The following is a 25,713-nucleotide window of genomic DNA, read 5'->3' on the forward strand; positions in this document are numbered from 1 at the left end:
ACATTACAATAATTCTTGGAATAATGTGAACAATATTCCACAATCACACGAATGCACAACACATGCAAATGATTAAACTGCAAACATTAAATGATGGTCAGGCCATCTTTGGCCTCCTTATCTCGAGAGACAATGGGAAAGTGCCTGGAGGTGGTCAGTGGTTTGTGCAGCAGCGCCTATAAAGGCCAATACTAGAATGAGAGACTCTTCCACAGGTGCTGCAGATAAAATTGGTTGTCGGGGCTGTTACACAGTTGGCTCTCTCCTTGCGCTTCTGTCTTTTTTCCTGCCAACTGCTAAGTCTCTTCGACTCGCCACGCTTTAGTGCCGCTTTTATGGTTGCCCGCCAGCTCTGGCGATCACTGGCAACTGACTCCCATGACTTGTGATCAATGTCACAGAACTTCATGTCGCGTTTTCAGACGTCTTTAAAGCGGAGTCATGGACGGCCGGTGGGTCTGGTACCAGTGACGAGCTCGCAGTACAATGTGTCCTTGGGGATCCTGCCATCTTCCATGCGGCTCACATGGCCAAGCCATCTCAGGTGCCGCTGGCTTAGTAGGGTGTATATGCTGGGGATGTTGGCCGCCTCGAGGGCTTCTGTGTTGGAGATACGGTCCTGCCACCTGATGCCAAGGATTCTCCGGAGGCAGCGAAGATGGAATGAATTGAGACGTTGATCTTGGCTGACGTACGTTGTCCAAACCTCGCTGCCGTAGAGCAAGGTACTCAGGACACAGGCTTGATACACTTGGACTTTTGTGTTCTGTGTCAGTGCGCCATTTTCCCACACTCGCTTGGCCAGTCTGGACATAGCAGAGGAAGCCTTTCCCATGCGCTTGTTGATTTCTGCATCGAGAGACAGGTTACTGGTGATAGTTGAGCCTAGGTAGGTGAACTCTTGAACCACTTCCAGAGTGTGGTCGCCGATATTGATAGATGGGGCATTTCTGACGTCCTGTCCCATGATGTTCATTTTCTTGAGGCTGATGGTTAGGCCAAATTCATTGCAGGCAGCCGCAAAGCTGTCGATGAGTCTCTGCAGAGACTCTTCAGTGTGAGATGTTAATGCAGCATCGTCAGCAAAGAGGAGCTCCCTGATGAGGACTTTCCGTACTTTGGTCGTCGCTTTTAGACAGGCAAGGTTGAACAACCTGCCACCTGATCTTGTGTGGAGGAAAATTCCTTCTTCTGAGGACTTGAATGCATGTGAGAGCAGCAGGGAGAAGAAGATCCCAAACAGTGTAGGTGCGAGAACACAGCCCTGTTTCACGCCACTCAGGATAGGAAAGGGGTCTGATGAGGCACCGCTATGCTGAATTGTGCCTTTCATATTGTCATGGAATGAGGTGATGATACTTAGTAGCTTTGATGGGCATCCAATCATTTCTAGTAGTCTGAAGAGACCACTTCTGCTGACGAGGTCAAAGGCTTTGGTGAGATCAATGAAAGCAACGTAGAGCGGCATCTGTTGTTCACGGCATTTCTCCTGTAGTTGGCGAAGAGAGAACAGCATGTCAATGGTGGATCTCTCTGCTTGAAAGCCACACTGTGCCTCAGGATAGACACGCTCAGCCAGCTTCTGGAGCCTGTTTAAAGCGACACGAGCGAAGACTTTCCCCACTGTGCTGAGCAGGGAGATTCCACGGTAGTTGTTGCAGTCACTGCGATCACCCTTGTTCTTATAGATGGTGATGATATTGGCATCGCGCATGTCCTGTGGTACTGCTCCCTCATCCCAGCACAGGCAAAGCAGTTCGTGCAGAGCTGAAAGTATAGCAGGCTTGGCACTCTTGATGATTTCAGGGGTAATGCCGTCCTTCCCAGGGGCTTTTCCGCTGGCTAGAGAATCAATGGCATCACTGAGTTCTGATTTTGTTGGCTGTACGTCCAGCTCATCCATGACTGGCAGAGACAGGGTTGCATTGAGGGCGGTCTCAGTGACAACATTTTCCCTGGAGTACAGTTCTTGGTAGTGTTCCGCCCAGCGGCCATATGATCAGGCCATAATATAATATAAAAGCAAAATACAGCAGATGCTGGAAATCTGAAACAAAAACGGAAAATGCTGGAAATACTCAGCATGTCTAGTTCTGATGAAAGGTCACTGACCTGAAAAGTTAACTCTGCTTCTCTCTCCACAGATGTTGCCAGATCTGTTGAGTATTTCCAGCATTTTTTGTTTTTATTTCAGATTTCCAGCATCTGCAGTATTTTGCTTTTATTTATTATAACTATACATTCCTTCAAGGCACAAAACCCTAAAAGAAAAGGCAGCCAACCATGGCTAACAAAGGAAGTCAAGGATTGTTTCAGATTAAAAGAAAAGGTTTTTAAGTTGCCCGAAATTGTAGTAAAGCTGAGGATTGGGAGGATTTTAGAATACAGCAGAGGAGGACCAAGAAACTGATAAAGAAAGGGAGCATAGAATATGAATCTAAGCTAGCAAAAACATAAAAATGGACTGTAAAAGCTTCTATAGGTACATAAAAGGGAAATGTTTGGCTACAACAAATGTGGGTCCATTACAGACAGTCAGGAGAATTTACAATGGGGAATAGAGAAATAGTAGAGAAGTTAAATGGTTATTTGTGTCTGTCTTCACTGAGGAAGATACAAGAAATCTCCCAGAATTACAGATCCAAGGGATGAGGGAGAATAAGGGGATTTGAAGGAAATTAATATTAGTAAGAAGGTTGTATTGGAGAAATTAATGGGGCCGAAGGTTGATAAGTCCCCGGGACCTGATATTCTACATCCCAGGGTGTTGAAAATGGTAGCTATGGAGATAGTGGAGATAGATTGGTGATCATCTTCCAAAATTTTATAGATTCTGGAATGGTTCCTGTAGATTGGAAGGTAGCAAATGTCACCCCGCTATTTAAGAAGGGAGGGAGAGAGAAAACAGGGAACTACAGACCTGTTAGCCTTACATCAGTAGTAGGGAAAATGCTAGAATCTATTCTAAAGGATGTGATAAATGGACACTTGGATAATAATGATCTGACTGGGCACAGTCAACATGGATTTATGAATGGGAAATCATGTTTGACGAACCTGTTGGAGTTTTGAGGATGTTACTAGCAGAAGTGATAAAGGGGAGTCAGTGGATATAGTATACTTTGATTTTCAGAAGACTTTTGATAAAGTTCCGCACAGGCGGTTGGTTAGCAAAATTAAAGCACATGGGAAAGGAGGTAGTATACTGGTATGGATTAAGGATTGGTTAACAGGCAGAAAACGGAGAGTAGGAATAAACGGATCATTCTCATGTTGGGAGGCTGTGACTAGTCGGGTACCACAAGGATCAGTACTTGGGTCCCAGCTGTTCACAATATATATCAATGATTTGGATGTGGGGACCAAATGTAATATTTCCAAGTTCGCGGATGACACAAAACTAGGTGGGAATGTGTGTTGTGAGGAAGATGCAAAGCAGATTCATGGGGATTTGGACAGATTTAGTGAGTGGGCAAGAACATGGCAGATGGAATATAATGTGGAAAAATGTGAGGTTATCCACTTTGGTAGGAGGAACAGAGTATTTCTTAAATGGTAAGAGATTAGGAAGTGTAGATGTACAAAGGGACCTGGGTGTCCTCGTCAATAAGTCACTGAAAGCTAACATGCAGGTGCAGCAAGTAATTAGGAAGGCTAATAGTATGTTAGCCTTCATCACAAGAGGATTTGAGTACAGGAGTAGCGAAGTCTTGCTTCAATTGTATAGAACCTTGGTTAGATTGCACCTGGAGTACTGTGTGCAGTTTTGGTCCCCTTACCTTAGGAAGGATATTATTGCCATAGAGGGAGTGCAACGAAGGTTCACCAAACTTGTTCCCAGGATGGTGGGACTGTCCTATGAAGAGAAATTGGGGAAACTGGGCCTGTATTCTCTAGAGTTTCAAAGAATGAGAGGTGATCTCATTGAAACCTATAAAATACTTAAAGGGATAGACGGGGTAGATGCAGGTAAGATGTTTCCCCTGGCTGGGGAGTTTAGAACCAGGGGACACAATTTCAAAATAAGGAGGAAGCCAATTAGGATCGAGATGAGGAGAAATTTCTTTACTCAGAGGGTTGTGAATCTTTGGAATTCTCTACCCCAGAGGGCTGTGGAAGCTCAGTCATTTAGATAGTTAAAGCAGAAATTGCCAGATTTCTAAATACCAATACATAAAGGGGTATGGGGATAGTGTGGGAAAAGGGCATTGAAGTGGATGATCAGCCATAATCATATTGAATGGCAGAGCAGACTCAATGGGCTGAATGGGCTATTCCTGCTCCTATGTTCCTCGGTCAGGCAGCATCTGTGGAGAGAAAATCAAAATTAACATTTCAGGTCCATGTGACTTTTCATCAGGGCATAATGTGGTTATTTGCCATGTACTTTGCTTATATACAAAGGTGGTGGGATACCATTCAACCTATCTACCCCATTGTTTCGTAGAATCCTATAATTCCCTCTTCAAAGCATCTTACTGCTTATGCCATGAAAAAGCATTTTAATAATGTTTCCCTCTATCAGAAAGTTGCTGGTCATAGCATTGTTGAGACATATTACAATAAGTTTCACAGTGAGTTAGACAAACACAATTATTCCGGCTCATTCCTATGTTCTAATGAATTAGCTGGGATTACATAGAATGTACAGCGCAGAAACAGGCCATTCAGCCCAACTGGTCCATACCAGTGTTTATGCTTCACACAAGCCTCTTCCCACCCTTCTTCATTTAATGCCATCAGTATAATCTCCTATTCCTCTTAATACACTCCTTAAAACCTACCTCTTTAACCAAGCTTTTGGTCATCTGACCTCATATCTCCTTCTGTGGCTCGGTGTCATGCTTTGTTTTATAATGCTCCTGTGAAGTGTCTTGGGATGTTTCAGTATGTTAAAAGTGCGATTTAAATATAAGTTGTTGTTGTTGTTCTCCCTCATGTTTATCTAGCTTCCCTTTGAATGCATCTGTGTTAATTATGTAAAATTTATTCAATGGTTAGGAAATATAGAATAATAAAGTATTGTGTTCCCCTACAACGCAACAAATTTAATTCAGTGAGCAACTGAACCCTCTCAGGCTCCATTCATTGTCCATGTTGGAGGATCTCACCTGGAGAAGTGTTAAAATTAGTTTCAGTGTCCCTGCATTAGGGAAAATCATGGAAGTTCAAGGTACTGAGCCCAATGTTACAACTTCTGCAGTCAATTTGCCTGCTGGCACTCAGTTGGTTGGCATATTGAACGATAACCTTAAAAGGAATCATGGCGTTGTATAACAGCCTTGAATCAGTTCTCAGCTATTTATATTACAGATAATACACCTTTAAGGATAATTTTGAAAATAAGTTTTCCTTTTTGATATAAGTTCCACAAAGTGGTTTGAGCTTAATGGAAGGCAATTTAGGACTATCGGTATTAGCAGTCAACTATGAGATAGACTCTAAAGGTTTATGATACCATATGAGAGGTTCTGTAGTATAACGAGACTATATATATTTATATATATATATATATATATATACATATATGCATAAAGAATATGAAGTACCTGAGGATGTGCTATATCATATTCATATGTTTGCATTGAGTCATAGACTGAGACAGTGCAGCTGAAGTACTTTATACAGTCATCTAAATCTCAGGAGTGTGTTACATCTGTCACACTGTCATCCAGATTTTAATGTTCATCATAATCTTCTAATTCTGTTTTTTTTAGTATTCTAATTTGAATTTTTCTATTGGAGCTTGCATCTTACATTACTGCCAATACACTAACTCTTCCTTAACATTGCAAACCACTGTCATTATAACTACAAATCAAATCTGTACAGAGTATACTACAGCATTCTATAAAGTAGAGTTGGTATCCTCTTCATTTGCCTTTGAGGATGGGGTAGAAATTTCTGAGGTTTCTTTTTTTGAATCAATGCTTATTCCACACCCGCCCCCCCTTCGGATATTAGGTAGGTTGGAGAGGGCATCAAAATCAAAGCATTTGCTTGATTGGACAAATGCCCTTTTCTCATTCAGTGGCTTCCTATGTTAATTTATACTTTGTTGGTCACATAACAAGAAGTGGGGGAGGGGCAAGATTATGATAATCAGAATCATAATGTATGACTGTCCCAAATGACGAGAAGTGCAGAGAGGGAATTTTTGCTGGGAATATATTATTTCCTCTCTGCACTTCATGTAGTGAAATTGAAACACATTCTCCATAAATTAATGTATGGTTGCAGTACACGTAGCACATAGAGGGAATCTTTCTGCTAACTCAGGGTTACATAATGTAATATGTTATTGTGATGTGTACAAAAACAATTTTAGTGAAATCTGGCATTGATGTCTTTACAGTCTGTTGGTTTAAATTATATCCTAACTCTATACAACTTTACTGTCTATGTATCTGGGATATGCTGTTAATAGATTTAAGAAAAACATAGAAATTATTCCACACTGACTTTTCCTGGCAAGCCTTTACTGCATCTAGTTGGTGTGAAATTATTTTTTTTCTGCAGCATCTGTAGTAAATGTAAACACATTGATGCATTACAGATGGTGTGTCTATAGTACACACATGTGTATGTTTATGGATTTGCGAGGCCTGTTTCTGTCAGCCGATTTAACTGTGACTTAAAGCAGGTCCTTGTAAACTGGTTTTGACGATCAGTACCAACAATCTATTTCATGTATGTCAACAGATTACATGATGTTGAACTGCTCATTTTTCATTACAAAGGGAAATAACAGAAGTAGAAAGAGATTTTTGTTCTTTCTTAATTATATATTTTTCAGAAAGTCATGGAGGTACACACAAACATGCACACGCACATACAAATAGACGACAAAACAGTTTTAAATCTGTATTTTATTTCATTCCCTTAGAAAGATCCAACTAATTCCTTTGTGGCAAGCATTTATGAGCACAATGTCTTTTTCATTGTTAAAAGCCACAATACACCTTGTTATGTCACTTTTAAAACAGTAATAATCCAATAATTGGAGCTGAATGAAAGCAAAATATAAATTAACCAGGTACTAGGAGCTTGGAATACAGGAAAGTCTGAAATATCAGTAGATGGCTTCAATCAATTTTAATAGCATCTATTACAGGATAAATCTCCATAGCCAGCTGCTTGTGCCACCCTCCCATATCATTCCAGGTCAGGTAGATTTTTTTTTAATTCTTTCATGGGATGCCCGGACAAGGCCAGTTGCCCATCCCTAATTGCCATTGACAACTGAGTGGATTGCTAGGCCATTTCAGAAGGCAGTTAAGAGTCAACCACATTGCTGTGGGTTGGGCATCACATGTAGGCCAGGCCAGGTAAGGACAGCAGATTTCCTTCCCTAAAGGACATTAGTGAACCAGATGGGTTTTTATGACAATTGATGTTAATTTCAGAGCACCATTTCTGAGACTAGCTTTCAATTCTAGATTTTTTTATTAATTGATTGAATGTATTAATTTAAATTCCACCATCTGCCATGGTGGGATTTGAACCCATATCCCCAGGGCATTGAGCCTCGGCCTCTGGATTATTAGCTCAGTGATATTACCACTACGCCACCATCCTCCCATAAGAATGTATTCCTTTAAGTGTCCTTATCATTATCAAGCTAAATGTATATATATGTTATTTTTTAAACGGTTAGGGAATAAAATGCCATGCCCAGCTGTTCTTGGCTCCCTCCATTTCAGGTGAGGTACAGTAGCACAGGTAATACAATGGAGTTGCTCTTGCAGAGAACTGGCAAAAACACCACAGGGTAGATGGCCTCCTTCTGTGCTGTGACCATTCTACGATTCTATGATTATGAAGTACCATGCACAAAAGCAAAATATTGCGGATACTGGAACTCTGAAATAAAAACTGTAAGTGCTGGAAATACTCAGCAGGTCACACAGCATTTGTGGAGAGAGAAACAGAAGGTTGATGAGTTTTTGTTAGTATCACGTGTTGTCTGGAAAACAGTTAAGTTGTAAATGAATGAAGAACTGCTGTTCACCCAGGTACCAGTAATCAAAATGGTGGTCTACTTGCCTTTCATCTGCCACATTCCCAGACCATATAACCCTCTCCACTATTCAGCTGTAAGCATTTACACCTCCTCTGGACCCATCTTTTGTTTCTCAACTTATCCCATTATCTTTCCCTCTTGCCTTGCACCATCATCTCTTTTGTCATTTAATCACTAGTGCCCTTCACCTTACCACAAACCTTTTCTTATTATTCTTTCCCTGCCCTCCTCCCTTTTTCTCTGGTTCTTTTTTGCTTAAAAGAAAAAGCAATGTTCATCTCCAGCATCTTCTAGTTCTGATGAAAGGAATCGACCTGAAATATTACAAAACAAAATACTGCAGATGCTGGAAATCTGAAATAAAAACAGAAAATGCTGGAAATATTCAGCAGGTCAGGCAGCATCTGTGGAGAGAGGAACAGAGTTAATGTTTTAGGTTGATGACCTTTCTTCAGAACCCTGGAAGGTTAGCTGTGTTTCTTTCTCCACAGATGCTGCCTGACCTCCTGAGTGTATCTGTTTTTATTCCAAAATGCTGGCCCTGACAAACTGGAAGGAGTGGTACTCTACAAACATAGAGCACTTGTCTCTTGATGCATAGCCAGCAATATCTGGAGAGCCTTGGGCCCCACTATTCAGTTGCAAAGAGCACAAACTATGCACTTTCCCCGATAGAAGAAAGGCTAACTAACAGAAAACAGAGAGACGGGATAAATGGGTCATTTTCAGGTTGGCAAACTGTAACTGGTAGGGTGCCACAGGGATCAGTGCTGGGGCCTCAACTATCTACAATCTATTTTAATGACTTGAATGAAGGGACAGAATGTATTGTAGCCAAATTTGCAGACGATACAAAGATAGGTGGGAAAGCAAATTGTGAGGAGGATACAGAGAGTCTGCAAAAGGATATAGATAGGTTAAGTGAGTGAGCAAAAATTTGGCAGATGGAGTATAATGTGAGAAAATGTGAGGTTATCCACTTTGTTATGAAGAATAGAAAAGCAAAATATTATTTAAATGCAGAGTGACTACAGAATGCTGCAGTACAGAGGGATCTTGGTGTTCTAGGACATGAATCACAAAAGGTTGGCATGAAGTTGCAGCAAGTAATTAGGAAGGCAAATAAAATGTTGGCCTCTATTGCAGGGCAGACTGAGTATAAAAGTAGGGAAGTCTTTCTACAACTGTACAGGGTAGTGGTGAAACCACTCTAGAGTACTGTGTACTGTTTTGGTCTCCTTATTTAAGGAGGGATATACTTGCATTGGAGGCAGTTCAGAGAAGGTTCACTAGGTTGATTCCTGGGATTAAGGGGTTGTCTTATGAGGAAAGGTTGAGCAGGTTGGGCCTTTACTCATTAGAGTTTAGAAGAATGAGAGGTGATCTTATTGAAACATTTAAGATTCTGAGGGTCTTGACAGAATAGATGCTGAGAGGATGTTTCCCCTGGTGGAGGAATCCTGAACTAGGGGGCACAGTTACGGAATAAGGGGTCTCCATTTGAGACGGAAATGAGGAGGAATTTCTCTCAGAGGGTTGTAAATCTTTGGAATTCTCTATCATAGAGAACGGTGGAGACTGGGTCTTTGAATATATTCAAGGCTGAGTTAGGCAGATTCTTCATCTACAAGGGAGTCAATGGTTATGGGGGGCAGGCAGGAAAGTGGAGTTGAGGCCATGATCAGATCAGCCATGATTTTATTGAATGGCGGAGCAGGCTCGAGAGGCCAAATGGCCTACTCCTGCTCTTATTTCTTATGCTCTTATCTCATATTCAATACCCAGTGTTGGGTTAGCTAATTCCAACATGGCAACAGAGGTGCTCCATTTGGTCTAAAGGATTCCTGCATTGCTCCATGAACAATAGAAGGCAGAATTAGACTAGGCAGTGAAGTTCCCCATGGTAAAATAGCCCATCAACGCTTGCTGTTAAGGCTCACACATGAATAAAGATTGCTTAGGTGAAGGAGTTTTACACCAATGAAACTGTATATCAGCAAGGACTCACCTCCTCAGAAGACGATGAGAAGGAAGAAAAATTGGCAACAACAACAACAATAACTTATATTTATATCGCGGCTTTCACATAATAAAACACCCCAAGGTACTCCACAGGAGCATTATAAAATTAAATATGATACCATGCTTCATAAGGAGATATTAGGTCAGATGACCTCAGGTTTACAGAGCAAAGAGGAAAATAAGTTACAAAAGTACTGTTGTATTAGCCTACACGAAGTAATTTTAAATGTTAGCTCCAAAAATGATAACTGATTATGTATTAGATCCAGTACTGGATGAACAGAAATTTCGTCCAATAAAATATTGGGAAGACTGAAGCCATTGTTTTCTGTCCCCGCTCCAAACTCCATTCCCTAGCTACCGACTCCATCCCTCTCCCTGGCAACATTCTAAGATTACGCCAATCTTTTTGCAACCTTGGTATCACATTTGACCATGAGATGAGCTTCCGACCTAATATTCATGCCTTCACTAAGACCACTTATTTCTATCTCTGTAACATCACCCGACTTCACCCCGTCTCATCTCATCTGCTGCTGAAACCTTCATTCATGCCTTTGCTACCTCTAGACTTGGCTATTCCAATGCACTCCTGACTGATCTCCCACATTCTACCCTCCATCTGGGATGTTTTATTGCATTCAAGGTGCTATATAAATATAAGTTGTTGCTGTTTTTACATTTAAATACGGATATGACTCATGGCCTGAATTTTATGTTGGGCAGGACTGGCGAGCCACGCCAGGATTTTACATTCCCCATGCCCTTAATTGGCCTTTGACAGGACTTCCACCTCTCTGAGGCAGGAAGTCCCGCCTAATGGAGCTGCCGGCGCCAGCAGCGCCACTGGCACCATCAGTGGGCCGGCAGCTCTCGGTCCCAGCAGCGCCACCGGGAGTGGTGGCCACTGCTGGGACTGCATCCAGCCGCAGCAGCAAGAGGCACGACAGCTCTGGAAACAAGGTAAAGTTTTGGAGCCTCGCCGGAGACAATCAGCCAGGCCCCAGCAAGGAAAGGAGGGGGTCAGTTTGGGTGAGGGGGGGCTTTGGGGTGGGGATGGTTGGAGCTTTGGGGTGGGGCCCTCTGTGGGGCATAGGGTGCCCAATCAGGAGGGGCCCCCCCAGCCTGACCAGCCTTCTGGGGGGCTGAGCTGCCCGTCTGCCACTGGCAAAATACCAGTAGTGGTGGGAGGAGGCCCTTAAGTGGCAGTTAACTGGCCACTTAAGGGTCTTAATTGGCCTGGGGCAGGCAGGACGTTTCTCACTGCCGCCACCTCTCGTAAAATTGCAGCAGGGGCAGAAAGGCTTCGGGAACGGGACCCCCGCCTCCCCTATTTTATGGCCCCTCCGCCCCCGCCACCAGCCTCCTCCTGTGGGGGGGGGGCATAAAATTCTGGCCTATATCATCTATATCATTGCCAGTATGTTCTACAGCAGTACCTGTTGGCATGTCATTGAGTCATAGCGTCATAGATTTATACAGCACAGAAACAGGCCCTTCGGTCCACCGAGTCTGTGCCGGCCATCAAGCACCTATCTTTTCTAATCCCATTTTCCAGCACTTTGCCCGTAGCCTTGTATGCTATAACGTTTCAAGTGCTCATCTAAATACTTCTTAAATGTTGTGAGGGTTCCTGCCTCTACCATCCCTTCAGGCAGTGTGTTCCAGATTCGAACCACTCTCTAGGTGAAAAAGATTTTCCTCAAATCCCCTCTGAACCTCCTTCCCTTTACCTTAAATTTATGCCCCCTAGTTATTGACCCCTCCGCTAAGGGAAAGAGTCTCTTCCTATCTAACCTATCAATGCCCCTCATAATTTTGTATACCTCAATCATGTCCCCTCTCAGCCTTCTCTGCTCTAAGGAAAACAACCCTAGCCTTTTCAGTCTCTCTTCGTAGCTGAAATGATCCAGCCCAGGCAACATCCTGGTGAATCTCCTCTGCACCCTCTCCAGTACAATTACGTCCTTCCTATAGGTGTGACCATCAATGTATGGATTAATACAGCTTTTTTTAAAAGAGTTCAACTTTATAATAATAATTTCTACAAATATGTGGATATGGGATACCTGCCTTTATTAGCCGAGGCATAGAATATAAGAGCAGGGAGGTTATGATGGAACTGTACACAGTACTCCAGCTGTGGCCTAACTAGTGTTTTATACAGCTCCATCATAACCTCCCTGCTCTTATATTCTATCCCTCGGCTAATAAAGGCAGGTATCCCATATCCACATATTTGTAGAAATTATTATTAAAAGTTGAACTCTTTTTTAAAAAGCTGTATTAATCCATACATTGATGGTCACACCTATAACCGTGTACATCAGGACAGCAGAGAAGTTATTATGTTACTGATTGTGTCATGGGCTGATGTAATTTATTTTTCTTGATAAATCTCCATTCCTGCAACAATAGATATTTTATATTTTATTTTCCGTCAATGTTACAGATATGTTTTGGAAAGAAAAGTCTTTCTGGCAAGGGCAGGTTTACATTACTCACTAGAGTAGAGAACAATAATACTTCCAAGATACCGGGACTGCAGCTATGATACAGCAGGTTACAGTATGGATGTAAATTATCCCACTGGTGATTTTATTAGGCACACTGTATTTAGACACCAGTGAAGTTTATAAAACAGTCACCATTAACTGCTGTGTACAGTTTGGATTGGAGTCCAGATATGAATCAAATTGGTGGCATAACTCTGCAACCACACACAGTTCTGCTCATTATCTAATGCAATACACATTTTTAATACAGTACACATTTTCTCTGCCTCTTTGATACTATGTCTTAATGATTAACTCTTACACTCAAACTGAATTTCAACTGCTGTCACCAGGGCATGTTATTTGTACATCTGTGAAGGTCTTATGCAACTAAGATTTGGAATGCATTTTGCTGAATTAGGTGTATTTCATAAGTATGTGGAAAAAAGCATATCAGCAGCACTTATATTACAAGGAATGCATCATGTCAGTAATCCTGAATATTTTAGGAGTTTTGGCAAGCACCGCATAAAAGCAAAGAAACAACAGTTGCACAATAAAATTGAAACCGATCAGCTGCTTTACCTTTGGTCTATTTAACAAAATTTTCTGATAGTTGCACACATTGTAAGTATGCGACTTAGACATTCCAGAAAATGCTGTAAAACACTCAGAACATCTCTGGTGAGAACAGGTGAGTTAATATTTCATGTGTGGATCCCACCCAACTTCACCCCTGTCTCAGATCATCTGCTGCTGAAACCCTTATTCATGTCTTTGTTAGCTCTAGACTTGACTATTCCAACACAATCCTGGCTGGACTCCCACTTTCTACCCCTCTGTAAACTTGACATCATCCAAAACTCTGCTGCCTGTATCTTAACTCGCTCCAAGTCCCATTCAACTATCACCCCTGTGCTCACTCACCTACATTGGCTCCCAGTCAAGCAATGTCTTGATTTTAAAATTCTCATCCTTGTTTTCAAATCCCTCCATGTCCTCGCCTCCCCCTCCAGCCCCACAACCCTCCATGATAGCTGTGCTCATCTAATTCTGGCCTCTTGAACATCCCCGATTTTAATCGTTCCACCATTGGTGGCCGCAACCTCAGCTGCTTCGGCTCTAAGCTCTGGAATTCATTCCCTAAACCTCTCTGCCTCTCTATCCCACTCTCCTCCTTTAAGACACTGCTTAAAGCCTACCTCGTTGATGAAGATTTGGGTCATAATATCTCCTTATGTGGCTCACTTGTCATATTTTATTTTATAATGCTCCAGTGAAGTGACTTGGTACATTTTATTATGTTAAAAGCGCCATATAAATATTAATTGTTGTTGTTGTTGTCTGTGAAGATTTGAACTATAGATTACAGCAGGAGGAATATTTAAATCCACACTAGCTACAAGTTGCATTAATTCTTGTCATTTATTTTTGTGCTGGCATTAGATCCTTCGGTTTCTTGTTACAATGCAGAAATTAACTCAGAAGTGGTGTGTAAAGAATCTAGGATATATTTTCTGCTGGAGTTACAAAACTATTTATGCTCACAGAATCACTATTTTACCAAATAAAATTAAGAGGAACTTCTTGAGCTTTGTGTATCAGTGCTATAGTATACACATTCAGGATTAACCAACAGAACTAATAGTGCTTAGTGACTGATAGTAATATATATATGTTATTAGGTTCTTGGGATTTATTTTTGGCTATTGCTAGGTACATGGATTTTTTAAATCTTAGTTCGGTTATTAAGGAATCACTGCTCAGATGGCTTTTTGGCTGATCATTTATAAAGAGCTTGATGATAGGGTGTGCCTTACAGAATTTTGGGAAAATTTAATGAGGCATTTTAAGCTTGTTTAATGGAATATAATTTGGGGTGAAAAATTGGCTTGTTTTGTAATTATGAAAAATTTGACCTCTTTGACATTGTGGCCCTGAAATTCATATGGAGACCTCTTGGAGCGGGGCTTGGCAGATATGGGGGGAGCACGGGACTTCTGTCTGCCCACTGTGGACAACATTGACCCTGTCAGGTACCGCGATGTCCGGCTAAATAACAAAGCCTGTATGAATTTCCTTCCCTAACCAAGGGTCCCTGAGAATCATCACCATCCCCAGTGTAACTGGGGCACCCACCTAAAGGAATCTTGCTGTGGTACATTGTACATTGTCAGTGGAATGCTGTATTGGAGATCCATGACTGAGATGAGACAAAAGATGGTTCTGTTAATGTAGTAAATACAATTGATTGCATTAAAAAAAACTGACCTTGAAATTCTGGAATTCCCTACTCCATGCCCTAGCAATGTTGGACAATAGAAGCTCATAAGTAACTCCGACATCCAACAATGCTAAGGGCACAAATAAGGGAAATGCATCATTTGATGTATTTCCCTCGTTAAGATTGGAGTATGACAGGCCCACCACCCTAAAGTGCCATTTTCCATGGGGCTGGCAAGGAGTGGAACCCTGCCAGTTCTGGGTTCCATCCCTCCCACAGATGTTATGCATCAAAAACGCCTTCCCCAGCCCCCAGAATTTCTGGGATAATGCTTAGTGCCTGTAGATGGGTAAATTAAATCGAAGTAGTGCCGCAGAGACAGAGTGCTTTGGAAGCTCATTGTGCTGTGCCATGAAATGTTCAGACAAATGTTCTCCCAGATGTTGAGCTTCTAATCATGCCCAGTGTGCCATGAAAGACATCTTTTGGAGACCAAGCCTTTACCCCCTCCAAGCACAGAGGCAGAGAATCAAAGAAAATACCATCGTGGGCTGCTTTCTTGCTCCTTTTAGTGGTCATTTTCAGAGTAGCAATTTTTTAATCTCTTTCAATTTTCACTGTGCCTTATCCTTTTCTGGAAAGCATTGACTCCTTGCTGAGGTGGAAGGGCATTGGTTCCCATTTGGCTTGAGTGGCCATTGCATATGTGAGAGCAGAGACAATTACTGTCAGCAGGCTGGAAACTGCATGAGGCATCAGTCAACCCGAATCCTGTCCACACACTGTACATTTCCAACTGATTAATGATCATAAGTGGAAACCCTGTATGTTTTTTCTTCTTGACTAAGAAAAAACACTGAGATCTATTGTAGCGCTCCTATCGCCATGGAGGCTATGATCAGCAAACTCAGCACAGACTGGGGATTGAACTTGTTACCTTCTAGTCTGTAGGCATTCATTGCATAAACTCACAAAGTCACTGGAGGAGTCTAAATAGCATGTATAATGCCCTTGACCTGTTATTATTGTGATATGTAAAGATCTCTTGTTGTAGATAATAAATATTTAGTATTTGGAGAATGAGCAAATTTCCATGAACCTAAGACTAGTCATCTAAGCTTTCTTTTGTAAGCAGTACACAACTGCATTATTCTGTATTTTATTGTGGTAATCTAGAAGGGAGCTCAATAATTCTTGGAATTCACTTTGCTTCAGTTTTGTAGTGTACAGTTGCCATTTTTTAAAAGTAAGATACTTCTTTTGTGGAACTAGGCAGACAATTATGTTTTTGATGTTTAATAGTAGTAGATTGATAATAATAGCAATTCCAACATTCCTGATCACAAGAAAGAGTCCAGTTAGTTTGAAACAGTTCAATTCCCTTGGAGCCTGATTGCATGATTTTAAATTATGGTACCAAAATATGCAGGTTGTAAACATCACAAGACTTTACATATGCAAGTAGAGTAAAGAGCATTTGGTAAAATACTTACACTTGTAATTAGCTAATAAACATCAGAATGTGGCTTTTCAAAGCAGAAAAAAAATTTTTTTTTGTTTCATTTCAGCAGCACGATTTTCATACAATAGTTAGTCTTGCATGATCAGAGATTTTCCCTCAGTGCAAGCCCTCTAAGGTAAGTCATTGAGGTTCCCATATTATTTAGACTAAAAGTGATACCTTAATGTTTATTTAACATCAACATATATGGAAAATTACATTAGTATTGTCTTGCAGGCCCCACCTGCCAAGAATGGGGAACAAATTATTTCACCACATGAACATTAAAACTTAAAATTGCTGCTGGGAAGAAAAGAGGGCCTATCACAAGGAATTGTCAGGCCCCTCACCGGAAAGACCTTTTTTGCATACTGGCAAGACAGTGTTGGAACAAAGGACCCAGTCCCTGCTTCTCCAATACACAGAACACCTGGTCAGGCCAGTTTAGTCACATGATTAACTGGCTGTTTGAATTTGAACTTGCCATCGAGTGTTTGAAACTCAGAAAGTTCTTTGCTCCTGGACGGAAAAGACCTCTCTCCTGTCTGCTCCCATCTCTTTCTCACAGAACTGAAGACCCATTGAAGACACATGAACCCCAAGAGAGAAAGTACAGTGAACAAGATTTAAGAAGAATACTGGGCCCCAACGAAAAGCTAGACTACCTACAATCAAGGACTACAGCGAGCTTGAAGCACAGTAAAAGCCCCTCTTCAGAGATTGCCTCAAACTTTTGTTACTTTATTTTTCTTCTGCTCTTTTCTGTCCATATTTGCATCTGCGTATCACGTATGCATGCTAGCGTGGGGCACGGCGTGTATCCGTAGGCATTAACTGAATTAGAGTTTACGTTTGTTTTAATAAATTTCACTTTTCTTCTTTAAACCTAAGAACAAAGAACAAGGAACAGTACAGCACAGGAACAGGCCATTCGGCCCTCCAAGCCTGCGCCGATCTTGATGCCTGCCTAAACTAAAACCTTCTGCATTTCCGGGGACAGTATCCCTCTATTCCCATCCTATTCATGTATTTGCCTTATAATTGGAAAGTCGTGAACAAGGATTCACCAAGGTGGAGCTCAAAACACAGTGTGCTTAAAAATTAAACCCTGTTACAATAAGACTAGGTGAAGGCTGAAAAGACCCCTGGACACATTTCTCACCTGGTCGTAACAGTATGATCAAAAATGATCGAACATAAATAGAAATAGCAAAACATTAATAAACTAGGTAGGCCAGCAATGCCAGATTATAATGGCATTTAATTTTTGTGAACTAACAATCCTATGCACATAGAGTTTATTCTTTCATCGAGTATGGGCATCACTGGCAAGGCCAGCATTTGTTGCTGATCCCTTATTGCCCTTAACAACTGAGTGGCTTACTCAACCATTTTAGGGGGCAGTTAAGAGTCAACCACATTGCTGTGGGTCTGGAGTCACATGTAGCCAGAGCAGGTAAGGACAGCAGATTTCCTGAAGGACATTAGTAAACCAGATGGGTTTTTATGACAATCCATGATAGTTGATTTCTTTTTCATTAATTAATTGAATAAAAATTCCACCAGCTACCCTAGTGGGATTTGAACCCATCCCCGAAGTCATTAACCTGACCACTAAATTACTAGCTCAGTGACATTACCCAATGCCACCACCTCTATTAATCATGTTTGCACAGTAAGTGAAATGAATATTCTAAAGTGTTGTTGCTGGAATGATAGACTGTCAGTTCTTTTCTCTCTCACTTCTTTAGTTAAAGATCTTATATAACTATGGAACTTTGAAAGGACTCAGTTGGCACTTGCTTTTGAGTCTATAATGGCAGTTATTTTCTTCTTTGCAAGTGAGGGGGGGGGGGCAGGGAAAAATCCTGCCCAATGTCATTTAATTTCTATACTCAAATAATTTTGTACAATGTTTTGTTTTTGTAGTGCAATAACTGTTGCTATGTAGGAAAACACGAGGTGCAATATAATATCAAATTAAGGGGCGGATTTTCTACTGGAATGGAAAATCTGGCCTGGATTTTATAAACACGCAATACCTCCTGCCTGATTATTTACGCCTGAGCCCAACAGAGCAAAATCTACCTGATATGTTTTTAAAATGAGTTACATTGTGGCAGACCATAGTGAAGTCTGCCTGATGCTGTTGTGGGTCTTGAGCAGCAAATGAACTTTCAGTTTTATTGTGGACTCTGCACTATACATACAATTCATATGCTTAAGCTCTACCATACCTCATCAACTAATGGAATTCAACAGCACAATTACTGTATGTGACATTGGGAGCGACCTCAAAACTAAAGCCAAGTTATTTTATTTGCATTTTGTGTCACCTGTGGTTCAGTTGGTAGCACTCTTGCCTCTGAGTTAGAGGTTGTGTGCTCAAGTCCCAGAGACTGAACACAAAAATCTAGGCTCCAGTGCAGTATTGTGGGAGTGCTGTACTGTCGGAGATACTGTCTTTCAGGTGAGAAATTAAACTGAGGCCCCCATCTACCCTCTCAGGTGGATATATAAGATCCCACAACAGTATTTTGAAGAAAAGCAGGGGACCGATCCCCAATGTCCCGGCCAATATTTATCCTTCAATCAACATCAATAAAACATATTATCTGGTCATTATCACATTGCTGTTTGTGGGAGCTTGATGTGTGCAAATCGGCTTTCATGTTTCCTACATTATAGCAGTGGCTACATTTGAAAAAAAGGTACTTTATCGGTTGTAAAGCACATTGAAATGTCCTGAGGTCGTGAAAGGTCTTTATTTCAAATGCAAGTCTTTATTTCAAATTTTTCACTATCTGTGAAATATTAGGATGTTACCACAAAAATAGTACAGATGAGAGAGGCTTATCCATGCATAGAAACTATAATCCTGCATCCAATTATTATATCATTCAACCACCTCATGAAGAGCAACATCTACAACAATGAAGCGCTCCATCACTGTTGCATTGGAATGTCAGCCTAGATAGTTTAGTTTAGTTTAGTTTAATTTAGCCTAGCTTAGGAGCTCAAGCTTCTGACATGGAGCTCCACTACTTGACCTGGAAGATTATTCCAAGCATTGATCGCTGTTCATGTGAAGAAATGTTCCCGAACTTATCTTTTACCAGTTTGTGCTTATGTACCCTTGTACATGACTTAACTTCAAATTGTGCTGTGAGTTAACCTTTTTGTATTCCATTAGTACCTTATATACTTCTAAACGGCCACCTTTCACACACCTCTTTTCAAGGTGAAGATTTCAAGCTTTTCTTATAATTTCTCAAACTCAAGTCGTCTAACACTAGGGGCTGGATTTTCAATTCGGGGTCAGGAACCCAAAACTTGGATCAATTCTGGGTCCCGACCCCACGCCATGTCTAAGGCCCTAATTGAGCTAGAGGACGAGTAGCCCAATTAGTGGTGCCAGGCGCTGCTTGGAAGCAGGAGCTCTGATGAGCGATTCTCAAAGGCAGATGGCAGCCATGACTGGGCTTGCCGTTGCCTAGTGGAATGGAGCAGGCAGGAGAGCAATGGGCCATCAGCATCATGGTTCAACTACTCACTCATCAGGCAATTAATCCGCTCTTCTCAAGCAATGGCAACTTTGTGACACCTCATTAGCACTTCAGTTTCCTTTTTGTTTCGAGACTTTGGGCCTAATTTTCAAACCCTGCCGATAATGGGGACAGGGAGCAATTTTTAATGCTGGGAGCAGGGAAAATGCCATGCTTAGCTGCCTCAGATGTGGCTCAGTGTGGATATCGCTGAAGCTGGAAGAATTAAATGTTAAATAAAAACAGAAAATGCTGGAAATACTCAGCAGGCCTGGCAGCATCTGTGGAGAGAGAAGCAGAGTTAACATTTCAAGTCTGTGACCATTCATCAGAACTGGCAAAGGTTAGAAATGTAATAAGTTTTAAGTCAGTGGAGCGGGGTTAGTGGGGGAAGAGAACAAAAGGGAAGGTGTGTGATAGGGCAGAGGGCAAGAAAGATTAAATGACAAAGATGTCACGGGACAAAGATAGAACCATAGAAAAGTTACGACACAGAAGGAGGCCATTCAGTCCATCATGTATGCGTGTCAGAAAAAACTAGCCGCCCAATCTAATCCCACCTTCCAGCAGCTGGTCTGTAGCCTTGCAGGTTACAGCACTTCAGGTGCATGTCCAGGTACCTTTTAAAAGAATTGAGGGTTTCTGCCTCCACCACTGTTCCTGGCAGTCAATTCCAGACACCCACCACACTCTGGATGAAAAAGTTTTTCCTCATGTCCCCTCTAACGCTTCTACCAATCACCTTAAATCTGTGCCTCTGGTAATTGACCTCTCTGCGAGGGGAAACAGGTCTTTTCTGTTTACTCTATCTCGGCGCCTCATAATTTGGTACACCTCAGTCTCCTGTGTTCTAAGGAAAACGACCCTAGCCTATCCAATCTTTCCTCATAGCTGCAACTTTCAAGCCCTGGCAACATTCTTGTAAATTTCCTCTGTACTCTCTCCAGAGCAATTATGTCCTTCCTGTAATGTGGTGACCAAAACTGTACGCAATACTCCAGCTGTGGCTGAACCAGTGTTTTATACAGTTCTTGCATTATCTCCCTGCTTTTGTATTCAATACCTCAGCCAACAAAGGAAAGCATTCCATATGCCTTCTTCACCACTCTATCGACCTGTCCTGCCACCTTCAGAGACCTGTGGACATACACTCCAAGGTCTCTCACTTCATCTATCCCTCTCAATATCCTTCCATTATGGATGTCTTTTTCAGGAGAATAGGGACTACACCCAATTTGACAAAGATGGGCCTGTGCTAGCACAAGGAACATTGGGTTTTGATGCCCTTGATGGACTCCTTCAGGTGCTGGGCATCATTGAGTGTACTCATATGGCCATCAAGGTGCCCAGTGACCAGCCAGTGAGACCCATCAGCAAGAAGGGCTTCCACTCCGTCAACATCCAAATAGTCCACAACCACAACAAGAGCTTCCTCCATGTTTGCGCTTGCTGCCACAATTCCTTCATCTTCCACCAGCCCAGGCTGGCTTGGTCCTTCACCCCATTCTCCAAGTGCATGGCTGGCTCCAAAGGGACAATGGAAATCCCTTGAGAAGATGGTGACTACCATCTGTGGGATTCCCAGACAGAAACATGGGGCAAAACAACCAATGCCACCTCCACAGCAGGCTAACCAAAGCAGGCCATTGGGTTTCTGAAGATGCAATTCCGGTCTCTGGGTTGGTCAGGTGGCACCCTCTAAATCCCTCCTGAAGGGTCTCAGTCATTGTGGTGGTCTGCTGCGCTGTTCATAACATGGACCTTGAGGACAGTGATGCTCTGGAAAGAGACAGCTCATCAGCGGGGGAGCAGGAAGTAAAAGAGCAGGAGGAAGAGGATTGGAGGGGGATAACACTGAATAGAGAGCTGCACAACAAGGTGGCCTCCTCCTGCCACCCTCTGGGAAGAGGACCTCCCTCCTTTCTCTCACGGAGTACACCATTAGATCCAGGTGAGCATCAATGAAGCAAGGGTCTTCCCTTTCCCTAGTGCCAGGCCTCCAGCTCCCCTGTGACATTTCATTTCCCTCTGGTATTGTGGAAGGCAGGACCATAAGCAGCCTGAGTGATAGCTCCTGTGAAAGTCTACACACTTGATCTGACCCACTGCCAACAATTCAGGGGCAACATGTTCCCGTAAAGGTGAAGGGAACCAACAAGTCCAGGGAACTCTGGATGTCAAGGGATATAGAGGATTGGATAAGGTAAAAAAAGGCTTATGACAGATTCAGAGGGCTGAAAACAGCGGAGGCCCTAGAGGAGTATAGAAAGTGTAGTGGGGTATTTTAAAAAGTAATTAGGAGGGCGAAGAGGGGGCATGAAAAAACACTGGTGGACAAGATAAAGGAAAATCCCAAGGCATTTTATAAGTATATTAAGGGAAAGAGGATAACCAGGGAAAGAGTAGGGCCTATTAGGGACCAAAGTGGCAATCTGTGTGTGGAGCTGGAGGACGTAGGTGAGGTTTTGAATGATTACTTTTCATCTGTGTTCACTATGGAGAAGGACAATGTAGGTGTAGAGATCAGGGAGGGGGATTGTGATATACTTGAGCAAATTGAAAGGGAGGAGGTATTAGTGGTTTTAGCGGGCTTAAAAGTGGATAAATCCCCAGGCCCAGATGAGATGTATCCCAGGCTGCTATGTGAGGCAAGGGAGGAGATAGCAGGGGCTCTGACACAAATTTTCAAATCCTCTCTGGCCACAGGAGAGGTGCCAGAGGACCAGAGGACAGTGAATATTGTACCATTATTCAAGAAGGGTAGTCGGGATAAACCAGGCAATTACAAACCAGTGAGTCTAATATCAGTGGTAGGGAAACTATTGGAAAAAAGTCTGAGGGACAGGATTAATCTCCACTTGGAGAGGCAGGGATTATTCAGGGATAGTCAGCATGGCTTTGTCAGGGGGAGATCGTGTCTAACAAATTTAATTTAATTTTTCGAGGAGGTGACTAGGTGTATAGATGAAGGTAAAGCAGTTGATGTAGTCTACATGGACTTCAGTAAGGCTTTTGATAGGGTCCCGCATGGGTAATGTCGTAAATATTGAGGAGGAAAGCCTTAGATTACAGGAAAGTATAGATGGGCTGGTAAGATGGGCAGAGCAGTGGCAGATAGAATTTAATCCTGAGAAGTGTGAGGTGATGTATTTTGGGAGGACAAAAAGGCAAGGGAATATACAATAGATGGTAGGACCCTAGGAAGTACAGAGGATCAGAGGGACCATGGTGTACTTGTCCATAGATCACTGAAGGCAGCGGCACAGGTAGATAAGGTGGTTAGGAAGGCATATGGGATACTTGCCTTTATTAGATTAGGCATAGAATATAAGAGCAGGGAGGTTATGATGGAGCTGTATAAAATGCTAGTTAGGCCACAGCTGGAGTACTGTGTATAGTTCTGGTCATCTCACTATAGGAAGGATGTGATTGCACTGGAGAGGGTGCAGAGGAGATTCACCAGGATGTTGCCTGGGCTGGAGCATTTCAGCTATGAAGAGAGACTGGATAGGCTGGGGTTGTTTTCCTCAGAGCAGAGAAGGCTGAGGGGGGACCTGATTAAGGTATACAAAATTATGAGGGGGATAGTTAGGGTAGATAGGAAGAAACTTTTTCCCTTAGTGGAGGTGTCAATAACCAGGGGGCATAGAGTTAAGGTAAGGGGCAGGAGGTTTAGAGTGTAGTTGAGGAAAATTTGTTTCACCCAGAGGGTGGTCGGAATCTGGAACATACTGCCTGAAGGGGTGGCAGAGGCAGGTACCCTCACAACATTTAAGAAGTATTTAGATGAGCACTTGAAACACCATAGCATACAAGGCTACGGGCCAAGTGCTGGAAAATAGGATTAGAATAGATAGGTGCTTGATGGCCGGCATGGACATGATGGGCCGAAGGGCCTGTTTCTGTGCAGTATGACTATATGACTGCCATTTTCAATCCCATTGGCTCTAAGTGGACAGGAAACCCATCTCCATACTAATTAAGGCTTTCCCACTTGAAATTTGCAACCTGAAACAGTTTTCCAGAGGTGACAGGTTTCAAAGCAAAAACCAGACCAGGCTCCTGTTCCCTGCCTCCATAATGAAAATCCGGCCCTTTATTAGAGCAGCAACAATAAATAATGGCTTCCCGCTGTGCTCCCGACAGCTGTGCACTAACATGCCTGAGACTGTTCGCTTGTCCCGTTCTTAACTTTGAAAATTTCACTCTGTCCCCCTCCAACCCATTAACAAGTTCTTCAATGAGTTTAACAGCCAGTTAATTGAAGGTGTGTGGGTTGCCGGCTCCTCAAACTCCCTTTGAAAATTGCAACGCATCTCGGAGGCATCGGAAGACTGCCAAGCCATCTGAGAGCACTATTTTTTCTGGGCATTTGAAAATCCAGCCCGAGGGTTCAGCCTCGTCACCATTCTCTACACTTGGTGTACAATGCACTTTTGAAGCAATTCCTTTAATTCCAAATCATGCTAATGCAGAGCTTGAACTTTTCATGAAAAGGATTTATAACCCCATGTTTGTAGAATTTTCAGATTGCCAACCAAGAAATGGGAATTGACATGAAGGATGCAAAAGTGATTCACTACACTGATACCAACTTTCCTCCCCCTTGCTTTCCTGAATGGATTGACTTATTGCTGGGGTATAGTTACACAGGTGCAATATATCCTCTTTTCATGTGCAAACCTAAACAGTAATGTTGACAGGTAATTCATCCTCATTGGGCATCACAGCCACACCTGATCCTGTCTTCACCTGATGTCCACAGCATACATTTCCCATTATGGATAATAGTTGTAATCTCAGACTGGGAAACCTGCCAATTTACTCCTACCCAGCCCTGAGTGCTAAGAGCAACACAGCACAAACTAAGAATCCACTCTGATCATCCTGATCTTTGTGGCTCAGCTGTTCACTGTCTTAGTCAGCGAAACATTTAGAGAGCTGATATGAGACTTTTAACATTTTGTTTTCTAATTTCTTTTCTTTTCCTGGCTTCTGTTTTGAAGAGTCTGACTCATGCTCAAACTTTGCTCACCCAATTTGTGATGTCAACTGCAATCCTCAGTGCGATTATTTTCTTGTAATTACTCTTGTTCACTCATTATTCTGTGTGTGACATGACGCTTACCCAGCTATCAGATATAAGCTAACTTTTTTGTTTCAGTACTTCATGTACTGTAGCTTGAAAGAAAAGAAGAGAAAATGAGATAGGACTCCTTAATTTGTTGTCATTGCATAAACCAGCATCCTCAGAGATTGTTCTATTTAGTTCTTTTCTATAAGTAACATATTAGAAGATTTATTTGTTTCTTGGAGGAGGGACAATTGTGATTGACAGCCAAGTGCTTCCAAACTTTGAAAAATATGTTAGACAATACAGATGGCAATACAAGAACTTAGAGATCTCATTGCATCTTCTTTGAATAATGGCATGGGACCTTAAACTGAAGTATTATCTGCTCCTGGTGGATATTAAACATTTTATCTAAAGGACAACATCTACAGCAATGGAGCCCTCTCTTAATGCTGCACTGGAGTGTCAGCCGAGTTTAGGAGCTCAAGCTTCTGACATCGGGCTCAAATCTATAATCTTCTGATCTAGAGGCCCAAATACTATCGACTGAGCCAGGGTGAAATATGTTATGAGCAAAGAATTGTAGGCATACTTCTGTGATAAATACACTTAAACCTAGGGCTGGAATTTTTCACTTGTCAGACGGGAGCCGTCCACCAACCGAAATGCTGGTGGCGATCCCACCTCCGCCGTGCCTAGGGATCCAGACTGGATTTTATGGTCCCCAGGCCCTTAATTAGTCTTAGGCAGGACATCCAACTCATTGAGGCAGGAAATCCCACCTCATGGAGCTACCGGCCAATCAGTGGGCCGGCAGCTCCTAGTCCCA

Source organism: Heterodontus francisci, chromosome 16, assembly GCF_036365525.1.
Source record: "Heterodontus francisci isolate sHetFra1 chromosome 16, sHetFra1.hap1, whole genome shotgun sequence".
In the NCBI taxonomy this organism is placed as follows: Eukaryota; Metazoa; Chordata; class Chondrichthyes; order Heterodontiformes; family Heterodontidae; genus Heterodontus; species Heterodontus francisci.